The sequence below is a fragment of the Chelonoidis abingdonii genome, chromosome 8, assembly GCF_003597395.2.
Source record: "Chelonoidis abingdonii isolate Lonesome George chromosome 8, CheloAbing_2.0, whole genome shotgun sequence".
Lineage (NCBI taxonomy): Eukaryota > Metazoa > Chordata > Testudines > Testudinidae > Chelonoidis > Chelonoidis abingdonii.
Genome location: NC_133776.1, coordinates 104,577,651 through 104,595,542, shown reverse-complemented (window position 1 = coordinate 104,595,542; position 17,892 = coordinate 104,577,651). Strand labels below are relative to the sequence as shown.

Here is a 17,892-nt window from a genome sequence, read left to right as displayed (position 1 = left end):
TGCAATGGCTGGTCAGCACCCTTGTTCGTGGGAGTCAGGCATTGGGACACTTTTGAGAAAGCCATTTGGGACCTAGCTGTGTTAGCCCTGGCCCTGAGTTATCTGATGTGTGCCAGATGGAGGGCAGTCCCTAGTATATGAAATAATTCTGTTTTCATGCTGGTCATGGGGCCAGCATTGCAAAGGTATTTAGGTGCCTAAAGATGCAGATAGGTGCTTTGTGGAATTGACATAAACACCTAGGTTCAGATACTTTCATAGTATTTAGGCCTTGCTCCACTAGCATTGCAAGGCCTAAAGGATTTAGACTGCTACATCCCCTTTTCAAAAGTGACTTAGGCACCTAGAGCCTAAATCTCATTGCAAGTCAATGGGAGTTAGGAGCCTAATTTGCTTAGGCACTTTTGTGACCCCCCACTAAGTGCCTTTCTTCATCATTTGGTACATAAATGCCTTTGTAACTCTAGCTCTTTGTGACTCATCCTCCAGAAAGAATCCCAGTAACCTGGTTATTTGAAGATCATTGTTCAAAATTGTGTCTGAGACTCTCTATCTCAAACTCAGTCTTATTCCCAGAGTAGGCTGGAATCCTACTTACTCTGTGGTGGGTAAGCTTAGAGATACAGGGCTACACAGACATCCAGAGGATATTCTCAGAATGACATAGTAAGATTATAGATCATTCAAAATTATACCAGTGCATCTGCCAGACATTTTAAGGCACTTTCTTCTTCTCTTGTTATCAGTGCCTACTGCTCTAGATAATAAATCCATGTCATTAAATAATACATTTTGAAAACTTTTGTTCTGAATTATTGATCGGCACATAACCTGCTTTGCAAAATATGTTCCTCTTAACTTCTGGACTTATTCAGAGATATGTGTCACAAGTCTTTCTGAAATTCAGCACTTGGACTGACCAGTCTTTGCTTCAATTAACTAGAGAGAGCAAGGGTCATTACCCCTTGGTTTGCAAGTTTAGACGTTGTCCTGTGTAGGGCCTGCAATTTTCTCATCCCCTCATTTGTATTTGAGTTCTACAGGATACAATGTAGGGCCCAGTTCTGAAGTCCTTCCGTGGACAAAATCCACATTAGCTTAAGTGACGAACCCTAGAGAAGATATGGCAGAGGGAGACTGTTTTCTTTTGGTCTTTTTTGCAGGATCCTTTGTTCCCACTCTATACAGGAGACTGCAGCAGTAGGAATTAATACAAAGCTGAGCGCATCTTTCTTTCCTATCCAGTGTTGGAAATCTTTTAAGTCATATTCAAATGGCTCCTTTAAGCTCTCTTGTAATCACTCCATCTGCTTGTCAACAGTGTGCTACTGACTCATTCCGACGTCTGGCTATGGACGTCATCCTGAGCTACTTTTGCTTTCCACTGTCTGAATGTTCCAATCTTTCTGATTTGAAATTTAAAATAAAACCATGATGCTGATGCCATTTCTTATTGATGAGAAGTAAATGAGCAGCAAAGATGACACACGTTGGCTTTCCGACTCATTCTCCATTGTGTTACACATATTGACCTTACGTGCCTGTCAGCTGAAAGTTATCTAAAAATGTCTGTTTCATAGCTTCACTCCTGAGAGTCTGAATTATTCATCAGATATTTTACTATATCAACATATTCTTATCATTACATTGAATTTAATTTCAGTTCAAGATAAAATGCAAGTTCACACTTTGGGTTTGCAGGAAAATAGATAATTGTGTTAACAGTTGCTCAGGAATTTTTTTAAATCCAGTGAGTCGGGGTGCGGTATAAACAGTAATCTCTAAGAGCCCCTCAACTGTGTTTCGTGCCGAAGCTGAGATGATTGTGGAACTGTGGGGAAGAGGAATAAACAGCATGAAAATGACAAATGCTTCCTGCCTGCGGTTTTAGAACAATGTGCATTTTAGTCTGGTGAGCTGTAGGGTCAGACCAGCAGCACTCGTTCCCGTTCTCATCACCTAGAATGTAATAACTGCCATATATTTACAACCAACAGCTACTTTCAAGGAGCGACCGTGATGTCATGGAACCAGTCACTCGTTTAGTTTTGCCCAGGACATTTCCTAGATACTTTGTCTGACTGTATCGTTACTTTCTGTTGACATAATGGAAAGTGAAAGGTGATTTTTTCTCTCTCTCTCTGTTGCCTTTTGTGCCCTTGACTTCTGCATTTCAGGAAGGAATTTTCCTGAAACAGAAGGTGCCACAGTAACTCAAAGAGCCACATTTGATCCTGCTGCTGTTATCATTAACTATGTGGGTGCCAGACGTATCCAGGGCCTATTACATTCGAAAGGCTAAAGTCTGCAGTCAGGGAGAGCTACAAAATAATACCAACAGCAGGAGACTTGCTCCATTAAAGTGACCAGAGTGCCAGAAGTATGGAGTGCTTATGTTCTCGTTGGCTTCAACTGGAACTGCAGAGTTTCAAGTTTGAGAAGCAGGGTAATAAACACCCATCCCAATTCTACATGGATCTAGCTGTGAAAAAGGGTTCCGGAGACACAGGGTTAGTGTTCATGCCAAAGCTAATCCTGTGTCCTGGGAAAGGTGTACTTTGGGTCGAAGGATCTTTCTTCCACCTGCCAAACACAGAAGAGGCTAGTAGTAGTAATGTGATACCTTTACTCATCACAAAATTTTGACAGGTGTTCACACCTACTTCTGCCCTTTTAAAAACTGGAACCCTAATGGAATTACATGCCCAATTTATTCCAATTTTTTTATTCCATTTACACAAAATTATATTTCTTCATACTCTTTTATGTTTATTGGAAATTATTGACTATTGATTTATGATGTATTGTAGGCCTCTTAATTTTAGTAAAGTTTTTGAAGGGCAGAAAAATATATTTTAGCAAAACATACAACACAGACTACCAACACACACACCTTCCCTCCACTTTCCCAAAACAAATAAACACAGATTCAAACCAACTTGTACAGTCTTACAGATAAATCACCTTAAACTCACATTCAGACTGGTTTTCTATTATTTTGTAAGTAAGTCACACACAGGGCTCTCCGTTGTGGCTGCTAACTAACAAATTGAAATAGAACTGGAGAGACCCTTTTGAAACTGCTCCAAACTCCTAAGAGAAGTTCTATGAGCAAAAAGACGTTTTTTTCTGAAATCTTTAGAGCAGGTTCAGCAGTTGTGGAACTAGGCAACACAGGTATCTACTTTGTATAAAACACAGAGAAACTGTCTTAATTACTTTCTAGAGGACGTGTAGCAAAGCTCTGCACACACCCAAAGGACACGGCACTATCCACTGTCTCTGTCCTCCTTCCGAAAATAATTACGCATACATTTCATCCAAATTGTGTGCTATTTATAGACAACCCACATTCAGCATATATTCAGACTCGTTTTATATCATTTTCTCAGTAAGTCACACATACGTTAGGGTCTCTACAAATAAAGCCAATGGCTAAATTAACATATGTTATGTGAAGTGTATTTGTTTCATAGACTTTACTTAGTAATGTAGAATTTCATACAAACACTATCCTCTGAAACTGAGGGAAATGCTTGATTTGTGTGTGTGTGTGTGTATGTGTGTATTCACACTAATCCTTAACACTTTCTTATTAAAACTATTCCTTTGTCATTATAGCTTTGTATAATTGTTCAATAGACTTTCTTTAGAATTGTACTACCTGCGGGCATGAATGCATATATATAGAAACACTTCTGTATTTTTCTGTCATTAAGCCTTTTGGCATATATTTAAGTTATTTAGAATTGTACTAGCAGTTTTATAAAATTATTTAATGACTTTATTTAGAAATGTACTAACTGCATAAAAAGAATATTTTCCTCTAATGAGGAAAAGGCTTGATTTCTCTGTTTAGATTGTATCCACTTGCCCTTTATTCTTCTGTTGTTAAAACTTTGGACAATTATTTAATTACTTTATTTAGAAATGTACTAACTGCATGAAAATATTTTCTTCTAAAATGAGGAAAATGCATGATATACATATTAACACTTTATTTCTCTGTCATTAAGACTTTTTACAATTGTTTAATTGACTTTTTTCAGAAATGTTCTAATTTGATAAAAATCAGTTCTTTCTAAAAATGAGGAAAATTCGTAATGTGTGTGTGTGTGTGTGTGTGTGCACGCGCGTGCGTGTACATGTTAACACTTCTGTTGTTTCTCTGTCCTTAAAGGTTAGCACAGTTGTTAAATAGACTTTATTTATAATTATACTAACTACATAAACAGCAGATATTCCCAGGGCCACCTATAGGATTCAGGGGGCCTGGAGCAAAGCGGGGGAGCTGCGGTGCTTGTACTCACCTGGCAGTGGTCCGGCTTTTCGGCGGCAGGGGGCCCTTCAGTCGCTCTGCATCTTCAGCAGCACTGAAGGGCCCCCAGCTGCTGAAACACCACCGAAGACCTGGAGCGACTGAAGGGCCTCCCGCCACCAAAATGGCGCCTAAGACCCAGATCGCCACCGCACCAGGGCTCGCGGGGCATTTCGGCAGTGGGGGTCCTTCAGTTGCTCCGTGTCTTCGGCAGCACTGAAGGGCCCCCCGCCACCGAAATGCCCCCAAAGACCCGGAACACCGCTGGACCAGGGCTTGTGGGGCCACTGCAAGGCCCAGGGCCTGGGGCAAATTGCCCCACTTGCCCCCCCACTCGGCGGCCCTGGCTATTCCTCTGTAACTGAGGCCTGGTCTACACTACACGTTTAAACCGATTTTAGCAGCGTTAAACCAATTTAACTGCGCACCTGTCCATACTGTGAGGCCCTTTATATCGATATAAAGGGCTCTTTAAATCGGTTTCTGTACTCCTCCCCAATGAGAGGAGTAGCGCTAAAATCGGTATTACCATATCGGATTAGGGTTAGTGTGGCAGCAAATCGATGGTATTGGCCTCCGGGCGGTATCCCACAGTGCACCACTGTGACAGCTCTGGACAGCAAACTGAACTCAGATGCAGTGGCCAGGTAAACAGGAAAAGCCCCACGAACTTTTGAATTACATTTCCTGTTTGCCCAGCGTGGAGCTCTGATCAGCACGGGTGGCGATGCAGTCCCAAAATCCAAAAGGGTCCAGCATGGACCGTACTGGAGATACTGGATCTGATCGCTGTATGGGGAGAACAAATCTGTTCTATCAGAGCTCTGTTACAGAAGACGAAATGCCAAAAGCGTTTGAAAAAAATCTCCAGGCACACAGTGCTGCATGACACACGTAAACGGAAAAGCCAAAGAACTCAAATGGATGGTCATGGAGGAGGGAGGGGGTGCCTGAGGACTCCAGCTATCCCACAGTCCCCGCAGTCTCCGAAAACTATTTGCATTCTTGGCTGAGCTCCAGTGCCTGTAGGTTCAAACACATTGTCCAGCGTGGTTCAGGGTATATCTCAACAATTTACTCCTCCCCCCACCACGTGAAAGAAAGGAAAGAAATAGTTTCTTGACTTCTTTCAATGTCACTCATGTCTACGAATGCTGCTGGTAGATGCGATGCTGCGGCAGTGAAGAGCAGTATCTGTTCCTCTCCCCTCCGTCCGGTGGCAGACGGTACAGTATGACTGATATTGTCACACCATCAGGCCCGTGAGTGCTCCTGGCTTGCTCAGGTGAGGTCGGCTGGGGGGGGGTGCCTGGGTAAAAATAGGAATGTTTCCTGGTCATTCCCAGTAGATGGCTACAGAACGGCTGGTAACATCCTCAACATAGCAACTGGGGCTGAGCTCCATCCCCCCTCCTTTCCTGTGTAAAGAAAGATTCTTACTTCCTGGACTAGCATAGCAGCGGGATGCTGGGCTCCTCTCCCCCGCATCCGCTATGTCCGCCTGACTGTCATAGCAGCTGGAGGCTGCCTCCCCCTCATTTATCTCACTAACAAGTCACCGTTTCTTATTCCTGCATTCTTTATATACTTCTGACAATGTGGGGGACACTGCCACGTAGCCCAGGAGGTTGGGGAGGAGGGAACAACGGTTGGGGTCTTTGCAGGGGCACCCCCCGTGAATGGCATGTAGCTCATCATTTCCTGCGGGATCTGACACGGAGCACCTGTGCTCTCTGATACACTGGTTCTCTAGTACACTTGCCCATATTCTAAGCAGGACTGCCTCTATTTATAGAACCATAAAGGAAGATTGACTTGGGGATCATTCCCAGTTTTGCCTTTTCACCCCGGCCGATCTCAGCCAGGGGCACATGATAGCAGCAGACAGTACAGAAGGACAGATAAACCGTCATCTTATTGCCAATTTACACCGGCAGCAGACGGTACAGAACGACTGCATAACCGTCTCTGCTGCATGCAAAGCAACTGAATGCTGCTGTGTAGCGCTTGCAGTATCGCTCTGTCCGCGGCATCCAGTACACATACGGTGACTGTGAAAAAAAAAAAAAAAAGGCTGAACGGGCTCCATGTTGCCGTGTTATGGCGTCTGCCAGGTCAATCCAGGGAAAAAGAGCACGAATGATTATCTGCCGTTGCTTCCCGGAGGAAGGAATAAATGATGAACATTTACCTGGACACCTGCGACAATGATTTGTCCCCATCAGCCACTGAGACTCCTCAATCCCAGGAATTCTAAGGGGCGGGGAAGACTGCGGGAACTATGGGATAGCTATGGAATAGCTATCCACAGTGCAACGCTCCAGAAATCGACGCTAGCCTCGGACCATGGACGCACACCGCCGAATTAATGTGCTTAGTGTGGCCACATGCACTCGACTTTATACAATCTGTTTTATAAAACCGGTTTATGTAAAATCGGAATAATCACGTAGTGTAGACGTACCCTGAGAAAAATACATTAAATCTGTATTCATGAATTGATTTGTAATGATTCCAATATTAAATATAATTTGTAAATATTTCATTTTTTCCCAAAATTGCCAAAGGCACCAAAAATGTCTATGTCCAAACGTGCTACTCAGGATCTCCAGAAATGGTAGAAGGGGGGTGGGATATAAGGTGGCAGAAGTGTGTGGAAACCTGTCAAAATATTCGGTGAGTAAAGGTACAGAGTTATTACAACTCAGGCTCTTGATTATTCTGTAACCTGAATCGATACAGAATGAGCCTAAAAGACTCAAGGCCTGTTCCAAAGCACGTGACAATCAATGGAAATGTCATGCTGGCCCAGAGGGCTTTGGATCAACTCCACGGAACTCAAATAGAGTTACCTCAGGGATTAAAATAGCCTACTATCTTCCCAATTGGGTCACGGCAAAGCTTTCTAGAAATGTCAGGCGTTGCACAAAGACCAAAGATCAGCTGACCAAAGCCATCACCTAACCAAATGCCATGCAAAATCCACTGGATTTCAGATTTCCAAGCTCAGCTAAGGTATTTAAATGAACCTGAGATGGTTTCTGGTGTTGCATCTAAATCAGTTGTTTCAAATTCATTTCAATTTGGGTTTGGTTGACTTCAGAGCAATCCTCACTGAAGTAAAATTACAGGAAATGTAGTGTGAATTCCTGGACGTCAAAACTGCCAAATGACTATTTTGGAATTTTTTCTTATGGAGAGGTGTTTTCTTGTCTTTGGAACTATCAATATGGCAGTCTGAGCAACAGGGAGGTAGATTTCCTTTAAATAGCAGGAAATGTTTGGAAGGAGCATATACATGTGTCTTAAACAGCTGACAGTGAAAATCCATTTATATATTTGACTGTCATATTTGAAATAGGCAATCTGTGTTCTATTGGTTAGTAAAAGTTACATAACCCATCCAGTCAGTGAACAGAAGCCATAAAATTAACCAACTGGCCACATTTAGAAGTGTGACTATTACGTATTTGTCACAAACTGTTTCAAAGCGTCTCATGCAAGGGGAACTTTTTTGCAAGGAAATTCAAGCATAATGATGAATAAATGTGACACCTTTGTGATCTGTTCCTGAACAGTTTGCAAGCAGGAAAAAGCTCAATTCGATAAATAAATTATTCGTTGCTAATTGTCTTCAACCCCCACACCCTTAGATTGCCTCTTAGTTGAATGAATCCCAATTTGAAATTCAGTCAGTCCTTTCAAATCATGCCAGGTTTTTCATCAAAACCAAGCATTTTGTGTGAGTCCGAGGGGCTCTTTGCAAGCCATGTACAGGTCAGTGTAGAGGTCATGGGAAGGGGCTACCAAAACAGAACTACATTGAATTGGCTTTAAAGGCCTAAAACTTTACTGCGGGGAGGATGTAGGGGGCAGAAGGACATGGTACCCTATAAATTGGAGTAGTGACCTTCTAAAGACTGAACTTCATGTGGAGTGAATTCCAGCCTCCTGCATAGGAGAATTTTCCCACAGAACCCCCAATTGCTCAGGGTCTGGATGTCACCTTTAGGGAGTCACAGCAGCCGGATGTTCTGGTGAGCTTCACTGCCTTGTGCTTTTTTCATTTCACTGTGAGCTTTTTGCCTTTCTTTGTCTCATTTTGGCTCTATGAAATAACATTGAGAACTGTCAACTCTCCCCAATCTCTCTCTCATGCAGTTTCTCACGCCTGACCCACTCTTACTCTGCCTTTTCAGATAGCACTTGTTTGAAGCCAGGGTTGCAAGAATATCACTCAGATTAGATCTTGCATATCAAAAGCCATTTCATGTCTCTAGAAATTTCATACAGCAATTGTCTTGGCGGGAGTACTGAAACTGACAATCTAGCTCTCCCTTTGAGCCTGTTCACAAGGACTGGAGCAGAGATGAGAGAAACATTTTGTTCACAATGGCCAGAGTTGTACCTGAGTCTGCAAGGTCTTGATATGCAACAGCAATTTTGTGAACTTCAGATCACTTGAGACTCGGCCTGTATAAAAAACCTGTCATTCAATGTACCAATCTTCAGGTTTTATCAGTTTTCTGCCTTCCAGGAAACTCGCATTCTGCACTTCACTCGTGCAGAAAGGAATAAATGTTGTAAAATGCTGAAAAAATGTATTTCCTATTGAAGGTACACGTATTGCCAGAGCTTAGTCTAGCGCAATACACTCTTTTTGCATAAGTTGATGTGCATTTTACAGTAGTTGCTGCTATTGCAGTTTTAATTCTAGTATATACTAATGTGATAAGAATAGGGTGCTGTACGGTAATATTGAGAACTGCAATTTGCATGTAAAATGTACATCTAATCTCGGACGAATACTGTCCATTGACTCATAAGGGAAGTATTTTTCTTGATTTCCCTTCCTCACTCCCCCCCAATAATTCGCACATGGGGAAGGCTTTTTGGGTGCGCCCTTTTGAGATAGTATCATATGCTGATCTGAGGACTGGCCAAAGAAATTGTAATAATATACCAGAGCTATTTCAGTGCCAGACCAGCTCTGATAAAAGCGCATGGTTACTGGATACCTATGTTGATAATTCATTCTAAAATGGTATCACATTTGGAGATTTTCTTTACATTTATATGGAAGGTGTATTGACTGAATCACTATTAAAACTATTTTTCTAAAGCTGATATTACCACATTTTAAAAAGCCACATTAGTGCCAAGGGGCAGATGTAAATAAATGTACACCATTTGGATGATAGGACTGTGAGTTTCAGGCAATGAGAATGGAGGTATTGATCAAGCAAATATTTCAGACCATTGTTGGCGCGAGATTTTTCTTCAGTACCTAAGCAGAACGTAAATCAAAAACTGATTCAAAACCAGCATAGATGTTTCAGCTTCCCATGTTTCAAAGCCTGTATTCAGAAAGATAAGTACAGACAATGAGCTAGCCACGAATGGTGATACTGCCATACTCACCAGGCTGCAGAGACTAGTGGCTTGACTAACAATGTGGAAACATGGATTTCAGATCAAAGGCTGGAGTAGAGCGTTAGGAGGTAGAACTGCTGAAAGATAAGTAGAAGCACTTTTTAATTTTAAAACTTGGTAGCAGTTGCAGTGCATTTGATGGAATGGACTGAGTTCCAAATTTTGTTTAAATCAGTGTGAGGAATTATTGCAAGGCAAATGAAGATATTTAAATCTTCAAATGAGAAAGTATCAGGCTCAGGGGTATATGAGTATATGCCCAAAGACAGACAATTAATTGCTTGAACAAGCATCTTGCACTTCAATACAAGGTCAGGTTGAAGTAGTGGAGACATGAAAATGGTTCCCAAGGTGCTCACCATGGCATGAAGATTAGGTTTCTCTGAGGATGAACTCATTGCGATGCAGAATAGTGTGCCAACATCTAGCTCGTGGTTAATTCCTTGCCTAGCTGAATACATCACATACGTTAACACCACTTCAAGGTAAAAACCTGTCTATCCCAACCTGGTAGGCTGTTGTGAGTTTAATGTTAAAGGGGTGTTTAAGTGGATGCTGATCCTCTTGGTACAGTGGCAGCCACAGGGACCATTAACCTTTGGAACAAAGTACCAAGGGAAGTTTTGCATTCTTTTTCTTTGGATATCTGCACAGTAAGAACTGATGACTTTCTGGAGGATGCTTTAGTGAAACACAAATTACTGGGCTCACTACAGGGGTAACTGGATGAAATTCTATGGCATGCATTAAATGGGAGGTCAGACTAGATGACCTAATGGTCCCCACTAGCCTTAAAATCTATGAATATCCTTATTGAGCATTGCCAAGCCAGAATAGAGACATGTTTGGGAATGAAATCAAAATAAGAGTTTTCCTGCCAGATAAAGTCTCTCCTGTGGCAGTTATGACTGGATGGAGTACTCAGGATCTAGGAGTGAGTTTCCAGAACTGGTGAAAGACTTTCTCTATAGAGAGCTCTCTCCTTTGAAAGTCACTTCCCGTGCCGGTCTGCCAGAGCACATGCGTGGTGACCTTCAGGATGCAAAGATAAAACATCTTGACATGTTACCTTTTTTATTCGTTTTGCTGCCGTTTGAGTGTGAACAGTTTGGCTATGACTTTATTCTAGACTGCAATATTCACATTAGCTCTTAACCTTGCATTTTCTGGGTGGCTTTGTGTAGATTTTGAAAGTCACTGTATGGTGCTGGGTTTCGGATTGATTTTTTGACACTGGGCCATGAAAATCTCCAATTTTTGGAAACTTTTCAGTTTTGTTTCCGATTTTTGCATATTTCTGAGAGGAAGGGCTGGTTTCCACCCCCAGGAGCATATCAGCCAGTATATGTCCAGGCCGGACATTTCATAGCACACGCAGTAACACCTTGGATCTCAGCAAGGGTAGGAGGACCTTTGAGGTGTCATTGTGGAAAGGCTGTGCAGAGGAGAATCCTGTCTGAGCAGAATGAGAGTTCAGCATTTGGCTCAGTAGGCGGATTGCAAACAGATAGAATAAATTCAACGAAAATCAATAAGGACTTTGTTTTGATTTGAGGCATCCAGAGATCTCCGTTAGTCTCTGTTGATGAACTACATGAGTGTTCTTTCAGAGGACAAGGCAAGACAAGGATGAGAGTAGACAGCATACAGCCATATGTTCTCAGATCCAGCCTAGAAAGCATGATCCAGATACACAAGGGATGCAGTGTCTGGGATTTGGTTTTTTAGAAAAATAAGTGGCTGAATTTACTAGGCATATGACGTTAGGAATGAGCATGCAAGCGTGCAATCAGTTTTACTGATGGTAAGATATCACCGTGAATAAATGCAGTCACTGTAACAGAACTCTAAGTTGTGTTGTTAGCATGGAAACAACACAGCGGTGTGATTTATTTTCTATAATGGCATTTGCTGGTCGCTGTGTATTCCTTGTAATACTTGCTGAGAATTACTGAAAGTAATGAAAACATCATCGCCGGAGTATTTGTCCAGAGATCTGTGAAATATATGGCTTTGGCTCGTGCTGTTATTTAATAATTATAGCTGGATTTGGGTGTACAGAGCAGTTTACAGGTAAGACAGCAGCTACCTGGCCCATGAAGCATGCGTTCCAAATCATACCAATTCAGTAGGGATGGCAAAGGCCGGGGTCAGTATGTGGATGTGTATTAGAGCTTGGGTGACCAGACGTCCCAATGTTTAGTTGTTTGTCCCGGGTTCTGACTGATGTTTGGTCGGGACACTATTTGTCCCAATATTTCACACTCCAGGGTTATTTTTTGCTCCACCGGCGGCACTCTGGTTTGTTTGTTTTTTTTTTTTTGCTCCACCGGCGCCCCCCTCACCCCCAGGTGTCCCAATATTTTTTCCTCTTATCTGGTTGCCCTAATTAGAGCAGTGTTTCTCAACCTTTTTGATACCAGGGGGGACCAACTTGCTTCCTTCCTAAACTGTGTCAGGGAGATCTCAGGGAAACTGGCACCAGTCCACACACTGGTCATTGAGAAACATTGTATTAGAGCATCTTCGTTCCAAGTCCTTTCCAGCACAGGTTAATTGTAAACTTATTTTAGCAGATTATGCTGCATGTGAACCAAAACCATTTTCAATCCTTCTCGGTAGTGCACACCAATCCCTGTCAACATTTAAAATACTCATGCAAGTTATGCTTTTCACATAGTGTGTCTGTCTGCTCTACAAAATTGCCCTTTAAATATACAAGATCTTTTGATTTCCTGTTTCAAGTAACACAGGTACTGTGGTAGCAGCATTTGGACCAACGGTTAATATGTACCAACTTAGCAATCACAGATAGCTATTGTCATTAACCTCCATGCTTCCATGTAAATGGGACCTCCTCTCCTATGCATTCAGGGGAAAATGCATCACCTTTAAAAGGAGGGAATCAGTCAAAGGAGAGGTAACTTCCAGTAAAAGCACTAGCAGCAGCAGCTTCCAAACACTAGCACTAAGGGTGGGCAGTTTCATGGACTTCCTTACTCTCATGTAATTGTCTGTTCATTATAAAACTAAAGCAGTCTGCACTGTTGTTATTTGTAAGTGTATGGAGACAGTGTTCAAAATATACAAAGAGCATTCCAAGCACAGAAGTAGACCCTCCCCAGAGAGTGTATGATCTAAAGGTGAAATCAGTATGTAATTTCAATAGGCTTCCACATTGTGTCTTTAGTCTTATGCAGGTGATCTCTGTAATTAAAGCATCTGTAAAATCATCTGCTTTCTGACTTTCAAATGTTCATCTATGTGGAAATTGAGAATTGGAGAATGCTTATTAGCAGCTTTGGACAACTGGTTTTTGAGGGAGACATCCTGTCTAAAAGTAATTGACTTATTGACTTCAGCTATATCATCTGTAAATACAAAAAATGTGGTCTTCTGATCCAGCTAGGTATTTTTAAATTTTACTCTATATCTTCACCTATGTTAGGTTAATGTATGCATGCAGTTTTAGCAGTACTGTGGGGTCTTAGGAAGGAAGGGGTGATGAAAGACACTAAGTCATAAAGGTCAAGGGGGGACAGATTGAAACACTGGGTCTATAGATATATATCAATAAATACCAGGTAAATTAACTCCAGCCAGCTGCCAGGCTCCGGGATGCTTGCTAGGAGGTCTGAAAGCCTTATCTCCAGCTGGAGTGATCAGGTCTTCCAGGCTTCCTTCTGCAGAGCAGCCAGTGCTATCAGCAATCAGCTTAAAATGAAAATCCTAAAGACAGACTCTAAGCCCTTCGATTCTGCTGTATCAGGGACTTTGTCAAGGCCCAAGTGTTCGTGTTGTGCTCATGACTTAGTCCCTGATACAGCAGAATCGAAGGGCTTGGAGTCTGTCTTTAGGATTTTCATTTTAAGCTGGTGAAATTTAAGAAGGAACGCAACCCCTGAACACACACGCAAGGGAAAGGACTGCTCTTAATAGCAGGCTAATGTGGGTGGAGTTTGGGTGTTAAGCAGCGCAAGAGTTTTCCAGAAAGGATGAGTGGTCTAAGCAGATGCCATTTCACCCACCCTTTTGATTGCCCTCAGCTGCTTCTTGTAGCTTCCAAAAGGCTAAGGATGTGCCTTGCACAGTTCAGTTCCCTCTCAGCAGTCAGACACAGAAGAACTAAGATAAGAAGTCTGAATTCACAAGCCACGAACTTTGATTTCACTCTATGATGAAATCCTGAAGGCTACTAGCCATCCTGTTGTTGGGATCACAGTAATGCTTAGAGGCCACACCTGAGATTAGCACTCCATTGTGTTAGATGCTGAGCAAATGAAAGAGAGACCCTTCCCCAAGGAGGGGAAGTGATTTGCCCAAGGTCACTCAGCAGGTCAGTGGCTGATCTGGGAGCAAAACCCAGGGCTTCTGATTTCCAGTTCAGAGTCCTACCTATTGGAGCACGTTGCCTTCCAGCAGCACTGTGCCGGACCTGTGTACATTTCAGAGTCCCATGAAGACTAGTGCAGGAAATAGACAAAGGAAAATGACTGCTCTGTGAATGTCAGTCCATCACTTCTGCTGATATGGAGTTTGTCTCATTGCGGAGTACTGTTCACGCTGAATAAGAAATGTTTCCTTTGTCAGCCTGACCGTATATGAAAGGAGCTCCATGAATAATAATACATGAAGGTGCCTTGCAATAAATGTGACTTCTCTAAGTTTATAACTACAAGAAAATTAAAATGGGAAAGAGATTGCAGTAAGCTCCTTTGTGCCATGCTGCATTGCATTACTACAATCCGTGTTACTTGCTGAAGCAGTACCACAGTGCTGAGTCATTATTGCAGTCTTGACACTCATGCAAAGCCAGCCCTTAAGGGGCACTTTCTGGGCTTGTTTATGTTGGTATAAACTGAGAAGGGTTTCAGTGGTGTTTCCTTTGATTTACACTGGTCTAAAATATTCCAAATTTATTATGAGTCTCATTATATTTGGTATTTTTCTTAAAGCATCAGCTCCTGGAGTTATGTGACTACATGAGAATATCAGTTTCCCTTTTGAAAAAAGGGACGTGCAGAGAAAAATGTACAAACAGTTCAGGGCTCAGAACCCAGAGGTCAAGTAAACAGAACCCAGAATGTATTGTTTTAATATCTCATGATTTCTAAGGCAAGCTCATGATTTTGGGGACCTGACTTATCATTATTGGAACGCTTGGGGTTGGTATGCTGACTATGGCTATGCCTAAGAGAATGGTCTGGGCCATGACGAAAGTGGAATGGCACGTTGGTGTTACGTACTGTGACAAGGTCGGGCCAGATGGCTACAGAAGTGTGTTAGAAGGCAGATATATTAGTCCCAGATTAAGTAGATCTCTTTTCCCTGGGTAAGGTAACAGGGGCAGTTCCAGAACAAGAAGGAACTTGCTGGAACCAATTAAGGCAGACAGTCTAATTAGGACACCTGGAACCAATTAAGAAGAAACTGCTAGAATCAATTAGGACAGGCTGGCTAATCAGGGCACCTGAGTTTAAAAAGGACCTCACTTCAGTTTGTGATGTGCATGCATGGAGCTGGGAGCAAGAGGCACTAGGAGCTGAGAGTGAGAAGGTGTATTGCTGGAGGACTGAGGAGTACAAGCGTTATCAGACATCAAGAGGAAGGTCCGGTGGTGAAGATAAAGAAGGTGTTGGGAGGAGACCTTGAGGAAGTAGCCCAGGGAGTTGTAGCTGTCGCACAGCTGTACCAGGAGACACTCTAGACAGCTACAGTCCACAGGGCCCTGGGCTGGAACCCAGAGTAGAGGGTGGGCCCAGGTTCCCCCCAAACCTCTCAACTCCTGATCAGACACAGGAGGAACTGACAGGGACTGTGGGTTCTACCAGAGGGGAAGGTCTCTAGGCTGTACCCTGACCCACGTGGTGAATCTCTGAGGTGAACAAATCCACCAATAAGTGCAGGACCCACCAAGATAGAGGAGGAACTTTGTCACAATACATACTGGCTAGGTAACTGTTTCTTTCCAGCATTCAGCATTCTATCCTGGGCCTGTTCTGACACCATGATGATGATGATAGTCTTTGCTCCTGTAGTGGCTTCATCAGAGAGCATCACAACACACCTGTGAGATAGAGAAGTATTAAATCTTCAGATAGGGAAACTGAGGCATGGAGCTATTAAAGGGACACCAACTTAACACATAAGAACATAACATATGAACATAAGAATGGCCATACTGGGTCAGACCAAAGGTCCATCTAGCCCAGTAGTCTGTCTGCTGAGGTATTGCAAACCCGGCCATATAAACAAAAGATCTGTGATAATGTACTGCAGCATTACCAGGTATGGGGGCCATGATATTCAGATGGGACTAGTGATTTTGAGTGGCCAGTTTGAGACATCTTAAAGGGGCCTGGTTTCTGGAAGTGCTGAGTCATAAACCTCTGAATATCAGGCTCCTATAAGGGTATGTCCAATTGAGGGTCCAGACTCACTAGTCGCTTTGGAAAACCTCGGCCCATATTTTCATTTAAAGAGGACACTACAAAAGTGTTTGTTTGGGTTTTTTTGCCTAGTGGGTCATTGTATCTTCATTTGGGCATGTAACAGGGTACGCCTGCCCTTTAGCGCCCCTGCTGGCCAGTGTGATTCAGGTGCAGGCCAGGTGTTCAAAGAAATTCCTCCTTCTGGGTCCAGTTTATTAAGTCCTCCACAAAGTCTTTCAGAAGAAAAGTCAGATGTACCAAGCCTTCACCCCCATTTCAGTTGGGCCCAGCCTATTCCCTGGGGCTCTGCTCTCTCTTTAAGAATTTATTTCTTTCATCCCAGTCCCAAATGGGGCCCAGCCCTGCCTCCCTGCTTTCCCAGCACCGCTGCCTGGAGTTTGGCCTCCCTGCCTGGTGTCTTCTCCCTGCTGACTCAGGGCCCTGCAAGAGCCTTTTGACCCCTGCAATGTCTGCAGGCATCTGCCAACAACCTACAACTGCCTCCCCTTTCATAAGGCCCAGGTGCTTTCGTTTTAGTGTCAGTCCAAGGGCACTGGACCCTGTCCCCTCAGAGAGCCACTTACTCTATGACAGGAAGCCCCAGTTGTTTTAGGGATTCCAGTTCTACTGCTTTCTGATTTTCCTTGCCTTTGTCACATGCAGGCTGAGCAGATGCCCTTCTGTTCCAGCGTGGTTCCAGTGCAGATTATCAGATTTGATTAAAGCGGAAGGATCTTGGCCATGCTGCCATCACTGGTGAGGTCTCTCAAGCTCTGGGGCTTGTCTACATGGAGAGTTCAGACGAATTGCCTAAAGGCGTGAAGTTAATGGGCATAAATTAAAGTGCATTAAACCTCCATGTGAGTGTCTCATTGAGAAGTAAAGTGGCCTTAGCTCACTGTAGCTTAATCTCCCCAAATGAATCCTTAATCAGTCTCTTGAGTATTTCCACACTATCTAGTCCTGCCATAAAGGCAGATTATCTTGAATTCCAGGCCTCTTGCTGCATGGTTTCAGAATTAAAGCTAGCAAAACTCCAGCTGGTTTTATGGCATTGCTGGCAAGGTCACTGGCTGTGTGGAAGTAAACGAGTGAGTCAGACACGGCGGACTGCAGGAATGTCTGTTCTTGGATGTATCTGAAGAAGGAAGCAGCAGGCACATTGTCATTTGGCAGCCCTCCTGTGCTTATGGGTTTGAGGAGGGGTCTCTGGAGTGTATTTGTCTTTCTCACCTAGCTAATTGTTTTGAGATTTTTGCATATGACCTACCCCTGCCTGTTGCACTGGGTGTGTTAGCAGTGGGAAGGGGTTGTTCAAAGGATTTGACCCATCGGAGTCCTGTGGTTGGACTATGTTTCTGTGTATTTAAAATGTTACTGTCACATCACAGTATACTGTAAGCAATTCTGTGCAGCCACTGTTGTGGGGTTTACACACCTCAGCTGAGTAAAGTATTGATTTGCAGTTTAAAGGCATGGTTCCAGGGGTGTCCGAAGAATACATCTAACATAAATGATGCAAATAGTTTTGCAGAATGTCCAAGAAGTTACATGGGAAATGATGTGAATAGGAAGCAACACAGAGAGACTTACAATCTCGTCACACTGCTAATAGGAAGCCAAGCAGTTCTGTGCTGAAATAAATCAGTTGGTGGTGAGTAGCAGGCAGGTAGGGGAGCCAGATTACATGCAGGTCTTTTTCTAGATCAG

The 17,892-nt window shown here is 43.0% G+C and overlaps 1 protein-coding gene across 3 annotated transcripts in view; it reads left to right on the top strand.

The window, feature by feature from the left end:
• HTR2C (5-hydroxytryptamine receptor 2C) overlaps positions 1-17,892 on the top strand; it is a 431,888-nt gene that overhangs the window by 240,821 nt on the left and 173,175 nt on the right. The window contains exon 2 of one of the 3 annotated variants that reach the window (XM_032776465.2): positions 16,846-16,938. The exons of the other annotated variants lie outside the window; for them this stretch is intronic. The gene's annotated coding sequence lies outside the window, so the exon portion shown is untranslated. The remainder of the gene's footprint in view (positions 1-16,845; positions 16,939-17,892) is intronic. 3 annotated transcript variants of the gene reach the window in all.